The sequence below is a fragment of the Callospermophilus lateralis genome, unplaced genomic scaffold (genome assembly GCF_048772815.1).
Source record: "Callospermophilus lateralis isolate mCalLat2 unplaced genomic scaffold, mCalLat2.hap1 Scaffold_63, whole genome shotgun sequence".
Classification (NCBI taxonomy): Eukaryota; Metazoa; Chordata; class Mammalia; order Rodentia; family Sciuridae; genus Callospermophilus; species Callospermophilus lateralis.
Genome location: NW_027514713.1, coordinates 6,571,719 through 6,584,072, shown reverse-complemented (window position 1 = coordinate 6,584,072; position 12,354 = coordinate 6,571,719). Strand labels below are relative to the sequence as shown.

Sequence of the window (12,354 nt, the reverse complement as noted above, 5' to 3'; positions counted from 1 at the left end):
GGGGGGGGCAGTTAAAGCTGGGAGAGGTGACACACACCATAATCCCAGCAACTTGGTGATGAGGCAAGAGAATTGCAAGTTCAAGGCAAGTCTCAGCAACTTAATGAGATCCTGTCTCAAAATTAAGCATAAAAGGGCAGGGAATATAGCTCAATGGTACAGCACCTAGGTTCAGTCCCTAGTACCACAGAAAAGAAATGGAGGTGTCATTGAGTAGGTGAATTGGATGGTGGGCCTCACAGCTGGTGTGTAGCAGAGCCAGAATCTGAACACAAATAAGCCTTATTCCAAAGCATGTATTCTAAATAATTTTGCTAACTTCTCCCTCTAACAAAATAAAAATGAAATAAAAATTCTACATGACAAAAGACATCGAGGATAGATATCACAGAGCCCCAACATTTTCTCCTCCTTCTTTTTTTTTTTTTTCCTGGAAGGCCCGTCCCATTCAGCGTCCAACTTGCTCCAATTCAGGGCCGAAGCACCAAACCTCATAGAAAAGGGAGAGTTATAACCACAAGTTTCAATGAAACTGGAAAGAGGAAAACTCTAAAGGCTGACTTTTTAAAAAACATTTCATACCATCCCAGGGTCAGAAGGTCCTAACCAAGGTCATCTAATCTGTTTCTTGCCCCAGGCATGATGACTTCAGTCATCCCACAACAGGAAGGCTCATGCAGTTTGTAAAAATCTTACTGGACTCTACCTACCGGAGAGGAAGCTGCTAGTTATCCCTTGCCTGCCTGGGGTCCTGTGATGTGCTTCAGTGCTTTTTTGGAGAAAAGGTACAGCACGAATGCAAATTAGTAACAATGTACATCACCTCTTGTCCCATAGCACACCCATCCGCCTCAGACAAAGGATGCAGGAGGCCCCAAGCTACAATGCCAGTCTTTGTCAGAAAATATATTTATTATTGATAGTGAGCAAAGTAAAGTTGTCAGTATTCATGACAGAGGTTGCATAAGCCAGGTGGCCTTTATGTTGGTAAAAATGCCTTATTTCACTTGTAATGATAAACATTATTCCAGTTAAAGGGAACATTTTCTTTCCTTTCTGTCTTCTTTTTTGCATGATCACCATAATAAGTTAAAATGAAATAAATTCTCATATAAATCAAAGAAGAAAAGGAAGAGAGTGGAAGCAACTATCTGCGGCCCAGGCAGGTCCAGACAACTCCCCCCAGCACCACCAAGGCTCTGAGCTTGGGTGGCTCTTTTACTGTCTCGCCCCTCCACTATGATAAGCTCGGCCTCCCGATACCCTCCAGGCTCTGTGAGAGTGGGGTTTCACCAAACAGTGGAGCTTGGTGGCTCGGGAAGCCTTTTATGGTTAGTTGAAGTTAAATAGAAAGTACAAAAAGGTGAAGAGGCCACCCTTGTCTTTTATTCACCATCAGTGGGGTTTAATAACACTGGATAGCGTCCTTGGATGACTGAGCCTTGAGCCAGGCCTTGGTCTTTCAAATTGTTGCTGATCAAAACATGACATGATTCTGTTGAGTCCATTTTCTGGTCCTTCTCTTTAGTGGTCTTCTCTGTAACTGGGTTCTTTTCTTACTAGGAAAAAACAATGTTCCACCTCTGGAATTAATGTTGAAGGAGCTTGCATGTTCTCTAGGTGGTTTACCCTCCCTTCTCCAGCATGCTCTGCAAGAGAAATAGAAAGCGTATAAGTTTTACCACCAGAAAGACATCATGAAAATACAGAAGGCAGTAAACTATTTAAGATGATTTAGACTGTTTTCCAAATATCTACCTCAACAATAAAACAAGGCATATGCTTCCTGGCCACACAGTATTACTACCTTTAATGAACACTCCTGATATCTGAATGAGCCCTCCCCACAAGAATCCCAGCAGAACACCCTAATAACATGGCCTGGATGGTGGGGTAGAGTGGGCATGTATGTGCCATTTCACTACCAGGGGCATCTGGAGATGTGACCACATTGACCAGAGAGGGCAATGATTGTCAGTGCAGTGTGACAGGGGTTTGGAGACTTGAACCCAAGGGCTCTGAGAGGGAATCTCTTAGGAATATTCTCCCGCAGTGCCATCAGCTCACCCCAGGCAGAATGCTTACCATGCTGGGCACTGCTATACAGATAGGTACCTACTCCCAAATTTCAGAAGCAGTCCAACCACCAGATTAAAAATCTATACTCAGACCCTGGCCCGGTGGTACATGCCTGAAACCCTAGTGACCCAGGAGGCTGAGGCAGGAGGAACACAAGTTCAAGGCTAGCCTAGGTAACTTGGCAAGACCCTGTCTCAAAATAAAAAGAGTTGGGGATGTAGCTCAGTGGTAGAGTGTCCCAAGGTTCAACTCCTAGTATAAAAACGCTGACAATCACAAAACCCCAAAACTCTACAGCTAGCTGATGCAGGGATCTACCTCTTCCATTCTCAGAGATCTTTAAGAAACAAGTGACACAATGCTAAAATTATTCAGAAGAGGGTGGGTGGGGCCCTCAGGGGTGGACGCCTTCCCCTGGCTTCCTGCACCCTCCCAGCAACCCCACACCCCCACACTGGCTCAGCTCTTAGCTGGCCTCCTACAGGGTTCTCTCTGCTCTCAGTTCAGGGCTATGAAGAAACAAATACGCTGATCAAATAACACCTGCTGATCAAAACATCATGAGATGCAGGGTCCTAATCTGCTAATTTTTATTTATTTGCTAAATATATGCTAAAATTTATTTCATTGAACAAGTAATATGTTCATGGTAAAAAATTCAAAAGGAACAAAAGTATATCTGGGAAAATGTAGTTTTTTCCTTCCTCCTGTTTTCTTGTGGATGCTTCCAGGGAAGGCATTAGATAGACAGAGGGTTGTTCTGCCTCACACTGAAGGAGGGATCAGGGACAGCTTCTCAGATGATGTTTCATTGGAATGGAATAGAGCAGAGCACAGGGGGAGGGATGGGTAGGGGTGGGGGTGAGAAGCAGAGGCAAAGAGTTGAGTGCCAGCAGTTCCTGGATGACCAGGAAGGAGGGAGAGGGGCCTGCTATAAGGCAAGGTGTATGCTCAAGATTTACCAAGAGACAGAGCATAAGAGGGGCCCAGAATGGAGTCAGGCTGAGATGCTTCCTGCTGCTACAATGTGGGGGTCCAGCAAGAACCAGGCAGAATGGATCCCAGAGAGGAAAGCTGGGAGGAACATTTAAGAAATCAAACAAGGATGGGAACAGGAAATACACACACATACCCCCACTGGAAGCAAAAAGAGAGAAGATGAGGCCCGAGGTACCGGTGGACCTTCAGGGACAGTATGAGTGTGTGGGAAGGTCACCAAGAGAATAGAGAGGTTGGTGGGAGGAGCCAGTCTGGGAATGAGGACGTCAATTTTATATTTGTGTGTTAGATGATTTTTGAAGGCGACATCCTGGGTGGAAACGCCTGGAAGTAAGTTGCAGGTTGGAGAAGGGAGGTCAAAGGTCACTAGAGATAATGATTTAATGTCAAAGATAAAAAAAGAAAAGAGAATTTAAAATGGGCAGAAAAGAGAGTGGAAGAACAAACAAGAGTGTTGGGTCACAGAAGAGAAGGTGGACAGAGTACCTCAAAGTGTCTATAATCGTAGATTTCTAAGGAGTTCACAGAGTAAAGGCAGACAACTAGCTACAGAGAACACACATGGAAACAGAAGGCAAGATGGTGTTCCAGTCAAATGGGAAATAAATTAGAAAGCAAGATGCATCCATAGAAAACAGAAGGACACGGTAGACAAAGGGGAAGGCTCTGGGCAGAGCTGTCCTGTGAGCATGCACTGGAAGTGAGGCTTCTCTCCCAGGCATTGCCCCAGGAGCTCTGGGCTTGCTGGGAAAACAGAACAATGAGCAGCTACCAGGCAAGAGCATCTCATCTATGTTGACCCCTTGCCACCTGACCTGTGTGAAAGTCTCCATCACACAGGGGTGCCCTGTAACTTCCTAATACACAGACAACTTCACCCCAACATTCTTCATTAAACACCCAGTGAAGCTTTTATAAAGCAGACCCCCACGTGGCCCACTGAAGGGCATTTAGTTCCCAAAGAAATTGATCCATCTATGAGTGATGCCACCCACCACTGTGCATTTTGGGGCCTGCACTCACTGTATTCTTGAACATACTACCTGGTCAAGATGACATGGTTGTGCCTCTCCCTACCATTTAGGTCTTATGGTTTTAAGGATAGATGTGTGGCAATATGCCCCTTTTTATATGCTGTAAAATAATCTACAGCTACAACATAATTAAAGCCCCAGTTAAAGGGGTTTTGGAGAGTCTAAGGATTTTTTTTTATATCATTTTTTTTTCTCCTCTGTAACCCTGATCAAACGTAGATGGGTAATTTTTCAGACAAATCATATAATGCTAACAAGGTCAGACTGTCCTGGAGAGAGACAAGCTGGCCCTGGTTGGTTTGGGGATCAATGGGCCAGTGTAACATAAAGATACTCTTAAACCACATGTGAGCAAATATAAAACTCATAACCTCACATCCTCTGCTATGTGTATTAAAATCCTCATGTTCAACAATAGTGTAGTGATTCAGTGGATTCACAAGTGACATCTTAGAGACTCGAGGGCCCACAGGAAAGCTCCAGGGCTGGTCTATAAACCTGCTGTCAAACTGCAGTTAATTGCCACCAAAGGGTGGCAGAGGTGGTACAAAACTGTCTAGCTGCTGTCAGAGACATTAACTCATTCAATGTCAAGTTGAAGTTTTAAAAAGATGAATAAACTGATAAAGCATTCTGTGTTATTACTATATCACAGCTTTGTGTGATAAAACCTGCCCAACCCCATGCAGGAGGGCCTTCAGCTGGGGGATCCATGGGCCTGGCAGGGTATGTGTTTCCACCATATAGGTTCCCTGGCAATATCTGTATCGGTTCTGTAAGGAGACGCTGTTGGGCTGAATTTCAACACTGCATAAATTTAACACTGCATAAATTAACATAGGAAATTCCCTGAAGAATGAGGGAGAAGCTTTGCAAGTAATAAAAAATTGCTTCCTTCATTTAAGGAACTGCTAACACTTAATCTTAATGTGGAGAGAGAAATTCTTTGCTTCTGCTCATCATTCACATATTTGGACCAACAGAAACTCCTTTTGTCAACACCTGGGTAAATTACCAAAAGGAGAGAATGGTTCATGCGTTAACACTGCTCTTTTCCTGAATCTCTCCCTGATTCCAGCCACAGAGGAACAACTGGCAGCTCACCCTGTCAAACAAGAACAGCACCCTGGAGACCTGAAATTGTGTGTCATTTCCACTTATTAAAATGATCTTAACCACTTTCCTCAAATGTTTTGGTTACACAGTCATCCTGTCAACTGATTTCTGCATTACAGCTCTCTTGCAGGGGTTAACTATCCCAGCAGCCTGCTGGCTCCTGGCTGTCCCAATATATTTGAAATGAATTATGGAAACCTTGGATTATTGAGTAATCATGATAAAGAGAACAGTCATTTCCCCCCGCAAATATATCACTCAGAATACTTATCTCTGGGCTAGCTTATTCTGCATCTCCCCAAGATTTCAGACCTAATTAAGTTGGGAATAGACATAGGAAGGTTTATATAAGTCCAGGGAAAATTGACACAGGCATGTGTCCTAGGTTAGACACAGCTTTGGCACTTGAGCTGTCATTAAGGAGGGACAGGAAGTCAGGGTGGGAAGAGAATGGAGCTGGAGGAGGGACAAGACAGGAGAAGACTGGGAGATGGGAAGGAAAGTCATCTATAATTTCGATCTACCAAAGCAGAAAGCCAGCTTTGCCTGTGGGCCCTGCACTGCTCCGCCCCATCTGGACACTGGTTAGCTCACTTGCTCTGTTTGCAATGTCTATATAACCCCCAGCCAGGGCTGCTCTTTGTTCTTCCCGCTTTGGAGGAAACACAAGTAAACTTTCCTCTGTCTCTATCTGGTTTTAGGTCTTCTAGACAAATGCTATGTGTAATATTCAAATTAAGTTACAAGTAATTAACTGTTTATAAACTTGCTGCAATAACAGACAAAACACAAACATACTGCAGTCCTAACTCTTGAAGGATGAGCACTGGAAAAGAAATACCTATTAAGAAAAATGAAAATCTTTTGCCATGGTAATATTTCTTCTATTAAACTCAGATTAAAAAAAAAGAGAAAATGTCATAAAGTTTCAGAAAGTGGTTTAGAAAAGGATTTCTATGATGGAAGAGGCTGGGGTAACAAATTTAAAGTTTGGAATTTAGTTTGTTTTGATGTGTCTCCAGATTTGGCTGCCCCCAAGAAGGGTAGCAGATCTATTATGAAACTCCTGTGTGTCACCCCATGAACAGTAGCCCAGCCAGAGATGAATAAATGTCATTAGGCGATGATAATAAACAAGGCCCTGGACATAAGAGACACAAGTTCCCATGGGTCTCCCCACAAAGTTCACCTCTGGATTTCTCCTTGCGCTCTCTGAAGGTGGGTGTTGTGTGAATCAGAAGACCCCCCTCCCCTGATGTGGAGCAGTTGCCTGGGAATCGCATAGACAAGGGAGGTTTGGTCACAACTGTGACCGTGTCACCTTGGCTCAGTGCTCGTCTCTTTCTCCTGCCTAGGAACACCAGGAGTGGCTCCTCATGCAGGACCACCTACAGTTTTAGTGGAAGCAAGAAAAGAAAACTTTCTTTGAAGGGGATCCCACCTTCTTTTCAAGGCCATCTTCCAATTTGTTCCTGAGGCTAAGGATATATTCTAGGGTTGGACTACAGCCAGGTGGCTTGGATGGGTAAGTAATGACAGACAGTTCTCATCTCTGAAAGAGGAAAAACACCAACCCAGCAGGATCTCTGAAAGGTGGAAGACCTTCAGTGAGGTCCAGGCCAATGGGCTCTGGAGGAACTTCTCAGATCTTGTGCACGACCTCCTGGGTATCTGGTAAAACTTGAGGTCCCAGGCCTCATCACTGACCTTCCAAATCAGAATCTCCAGAGAGGAGGCTGGGCATGTGCACCTGAAACAGACTTCCAGGGTGACTGTGAGGTCCATTCACACTGCTGGTCAGATATGACAGGGAAAAGGTCCCTGGGCTTGGGACCAAGAGCAGCCTTTGGGTCTGGGTTCTGCTACACCTACGTATCACTGATAGTCTCTGAGTGTGAAAGTAAAAAGATGAAGCTGGGTGACCTGATCTTTAAGTCCTTCTAGCTCCCACAGCCTGGTCTACTAAAACAGAGTCGTAAAATACAGCCTGCTCTGGCACCAGGGTGCCTTCAAAAATCCTGATTTCTAAGCAATAGTTCCTATTATGTTTTCAGGTACTCTTCATACTCTAAATAATAAAAAAAAAATCTGAACCTTCAGAAGAAATATGGGCAGGGCAAAATCCTGCACATGCACTGTCCTTGAGTTCTTCTGTTTTGAAGGCTAACCATGTACTGAAGATGTCATTTATATTTGAGATATGGAAGGTTTAGGTGGAGGAGCCTTGGGAAGGAGCAATGTCACATTGAGATTCAGCCTTATTTGTCAGGGTGTTGACCCCACACAAATTAGTTCCTTTCTGATCTCCCCCAAAGAGGGCCTTGTCTCACTTATAAGATGTCCTCAGTTTGGTCATTCCTTGAGCTGAGCTGACTGCGTGGCTATTGATCCACTCCTACTCACTGACTTAAACCTCTGCTGTGGTTTCTGGACTCTCCATTTCAGACTGTAGGGCCCATATTTCTCTCTGATCTTTGGGCATCTCCAGGGGTTGGCCCTTACTGCTGGTCCTAGAGTGATCTTGGTTTTTCTGATCCTGGCTTCCTGATCCATTTTCAAAATCTCTTCCCTCCCCTGGACCCAACCTCACAGGACAAGAGGCGTCACAGCTCAGCCGAGCCTGAGCTGGCTGAGGACTCCTGGATTTCCTAATGGAGCTTTCAGATGGCAGGCTGCATCTTGCAGCAGCATGCAAATGGCTGCTTTTCACTTTGATGACATCGGAGAAACTGGGAAACTATTTCTACCCACTCCCAGTTTGTTCTGCCACCTAGACTTCCTAAGAGCTCTCGGGAGTGTGAACTCAAGGAAGGGTATGTGGCTGTGGGAGGCCAGGCGACTGGCAGACCAGCCACAGCGCAGCTGCTGTTGGTTCTGGGTGAAAGTTAAAGGCTGGGAGCAAAGTCAAAGAGGTCCAGGTATAAAAACAGGAAGTCTCAAAAGTAGGGGTGCTGCTTGTACGTAGGCCCTGCCTCTTGAGTGTGTCTGTGAACATGCATGCTTATGTCCTGCCTCTTGGTACCGTCCATGAAAGTAGAACCAGTCCTGGAATAATGGAGCTGGAAGACCCTCAATGATCACCTAACTTCAAACCCTTGATTCACCACATAAGAAACTGAAGTGCTAGACTCCTTAACTAGTTTAGAATAGTAGCAATAGCATTTTCTCATAACTCTACCCTCTGGTGAACAGAATGTTCAAAGAGAATCCAGCCATCAAGGTTGGGGAAAAGCTGAAATACTTAGACTCCCTCCCCTCAAAGTGGGCCCGTTCTGCAGGTAAGTATCAGGTAGTGGAGTGTTTTAGGGAACAGAGCAATGCAGATCTGGACGCCATTCTTTTCTACACTCTTCCAGCCTTTTAAAATAGAACTTGGGCATATTTAGGTCCACTAGTAGATAGATACTATTAGCTCCCCCACCACATAGTCCCATGCAAGGCAGGAGTGGAGAGGGTGAGTAGGAACCGGGTTTTATAGGTAAGACAAGATAATTCAATCTTGGGGTGCTTAAGAGAGTTACAGGGCTAAGCAGGCACAAGAAATAAAAGACACAGAAGTCTTGTCAATCTATGAGTTCTTCTCCATAAATGGCGTATCTTAGCTAACCGGTAGCTTTTAAGTCTTAGAGTTAATAATTAGAGCAATTTAAAATCTCTTTAGTCTTATGAAGAACACGTAACTTAATATACTGGAAATAACAATCTAAATGTCTCATGTCAACCCATGAGGAATTATTTAAGAACAGCTGAAGATTGATATAAGTGGATGAATAAGAAGAAAAGAAAAGTAAGGCTAAGGAACATCTGGAAATTTTCCTACTAGTAAAATCTATTAGTCTCTAAGATGGTACCCCAGGGAACCTGTGAAAGCCCAATCTTATGAGTCATTTAGAAGTGCAGGGGATTTGGCTGTTGGGATTATTCCACGGGGGAAACCCTTGCACTACGTCGGAAATGGACAATACCACGTAATGGGCTGTTGTCATGTTCACATGTCCAGCCTGACCTCTGGATTGAACAGGAAGCATAAGAAGGGGAGTTGGCCATCAGGAACTGTCACAATAGGCAGTGAAGACCACAAACAATGCCACAGTCTCTTCCAACCAAGAAGCAGGGATGGTGTCATGAGGTGAGACCAACTTCACAGTGAGCAAAAGGACAACCTGAGATCAAAAGGACAGCAACTTCTCATGAAACACTGATGTTAGCTCCCTCCTGCCATCTTGTGTCATCTTCCAAAGGGCAGTGCGAGCTGCACCTGTGACCATCTCACTCCCTATTTGTGACCTTCAGGACTCTATTACTACCTTGTCAGATTATTGGTGCTCCTGTTCCTTGCTTTACCATCACTGCCGGCATTTTCCATTATTGCCTTATTTCTGTTTTAGTGGATGATCGATATCCCCTCATACACATACCTGCTCAAAAACCAAACACTACTTAACTTATTTTGAAATTTGTTTTTATGGCAAGGTAGCTCTCAGTCTAGTTATTAAATTTACCATCACAATTTCCCTGGGTTTCAATGCTCTCAACTGTAAAATGGTGACAATAAAACCACCTCTATTTACATCTCAGGTTGTCATAAAAAACAAGTCATGATGAATGTGAAATGACCTTGAAATCCTAAGTACTATAGAAATACAAAGGGGTATGTTTCTTGATTCTCGCCCATTTCAATGTTGCCTGTCTTAGGATAAAGGTTTTTTTGACATATCTTTTAATATTACCTTGTATTATAACTGAATATAAGAGCCATAAAACAATAGGTACTTCAAACATCTGACCACCAATAATACTAAATGATGTGTTGGACTGGGAAGTGAGGGTGAGGAAGGAGGGTCTCTTTGGGAGTCACTAGCAATAATTTAATGTTAATCTGTTTCATTTCAGCATGAAAGACTATTACTGAGAAAGAAGGGGAAGAGATTTGTTGAAAACTTTACGTGAATGTAATCATCACATTACCACAATCACACACGAGAAAAATGAAGGCTCAAGGTCACAGCCCCTGTCAAATGCTGGACATGGTTATGATACCAACCTGCCAGATTCTAACTTTCTTGCATCCTGTGGTGTATATGACCTTATCATGTTAATTTTGTTTTATCCTATAAAGATGCCCCATTGATCCCCTGGAACTATGGGTAGAGGATTCCACAAAAGCGTGACAGGCAGAGGGAGTCAATATTTCCAACACGATTATAGTCGCCACCTTCGGTAATGTTACAAAGCACGCCATGGAAACAGGTGTGTGCGTCAGACACCAGGATGAATGTGCATTATGTCATGGCCATTCCTTCCTTTGATTCCTCAGCTCCTCCTCAATAAGGCACGATTTTCAAGTTAGAAAACCCCGGAATCAACCGACTAGTCCCAATCACTTCCAGTTCTATCAGTATTGAAGGTTGGGGCTCAGTAAGAACAAATCAGAAGCTGTTTTTGACAAATAAAAAGTACTAACTTAACATTAGCAACGTCACCTCTACCAAACACCCTTAAAGAAAAGAATCCCTGGCAAACACAAGCTGATAGAAGCAGGAAGGAAACAAAAGCCACAAACTCCAAGGCTCTGAAAGGCAACATGGGCTTTTCATCTTGATTACATTTTCTCCTCTAGTGTTACTGTTATTTCCCAGCCATCCAGACAATACCAGTCCTCCCTTCAGATATTTATAGAGTACGAGAAATTTACACTAAGTGGTATTGTTATAACTACAGCAAATTGGACTGCAGAAAGGCATGCTGTGTAACTCAAACACTAGATTTAGTTGGGTTAGAAGGTCAACTCTAGGGAACTCGTCAGCAGAAAGAACCAAAGTTTCCAATAATTTCTGTCTCTCAGAACCACCTACATCCAACTATTAAAGCAGTTAAATGAGAGGCAATTACATGACCTGTTGGCATTGTTAATTTGCTTTAGGGTTATCACTAGCCTTCTAAAGTACATAAATCAGAATACACGTTCTGTGCACATTGTGTTATTCTGATATATGAAAGCAAAAGAAATTCTTTCCTAAATCCCATCTCCAGTCTCCCTTTCCTTGCCTGGGTGGACTCTACCAACCAGTAGAAGGATTGACAAGGGGTTGAATAGCAGGTTTCTTTCATTACTGTCATTTTTAAACTAGGTTCTCTCCAAGGCTATCTGCTGCTTATGGATCCAAAGTTTCTGGCTCCTGAATTTATGGCCTTCCTCTTTGCTGGCTTTGAATAGTGGCTTAGGAAAGCAAGGCAATGACCTTGAGCATATAATTATTAAAAGACAAAAGGTTTGGGGCAAATGAAAGAAGTATAATTTTAATATACTTCTGCATGTAAATGAGTTGAACACAGGAAAAATCCTGACTCTTCTTAGGTTGATCTGGGTGGCAACAATTCTTGTAGTAATTCCTGACGAGGAGGGCTCGAGTTTACAATGCATTTTCTTATACACTGAATCCTTAATACTGCCCCATGACATTGGGCTCTCCATTCTCCTGGTGTCCCAGTTGGCCTTGTTCGCACACTCACCTGTTTGGCATAATTGACACAGTGCATGTACTGGTTGGCCAGAGCAGAGCAGCTGAGGGTCTGGTGGCTATTCTGGCGATAACACTAGAGGATTTGGGCCTGCAGGTCAGCACAGACTGGATGATACTCATACCGCCTGCAAACAAAAACAGGGACCGGTGAGACAAATGATCTTTACTCAGAATGATGACTGAGGTTGAAGAATACATAAAACATTAAAGAAGGTACCTTGTAAATATAGAAAAATATTTAATGGAATAATTATCTTCAAATTCCAAAGAAGCAAAATGAAATTATTCCCATGAAAGAATGCATATAGAGTTCATGAATTTTAGGAAATGTAGTTTCATGGATAAATACAATTACAAGTGACTCTGGACACCATGACCATCTCTCTTAAACCCAAACCCAAACCCCTGTGAACAGTGTGGCACTCTGTAGCCAGCCTGCCAAGCCAGAAACCTGTAGGCCTCACTCTCCCTCCCATCCCAACGTCCAGCAGGTCAAGAAGTTGGAGCAGCAGTCAGGTCCTCCTTCTCCATGCCCACTGTCCTTACTGCAATTCCAAATTATTTATATCCTGTATTCAAGCAATGACCTCCAAACAGGTTTC

General features: G+C 43.5%; 1 long non-coding RNA gene across 1 annotated transcript; it reads right to left on the bottom strand.

Moving 5' to 3' along the window:
- Window positions 1–891: 891 nt before the first annotated feature.
- On the bottom strand, window positions 892–11,874 carry LOC143389590 (uncharacterized). Its single transcript, XR_013090150.1, has 2 exons — window positions 11,742–11,874; window positions 892–1,649 (listed from the first exon to the last, which is right to left on the bottom strand). It is a non-coding gene; the product is annotated as an uncharacterized LOC143389590 (long non-coding RNA).
- Window positions 11,875–12,354: the final 480 nt, after the last annotated feature.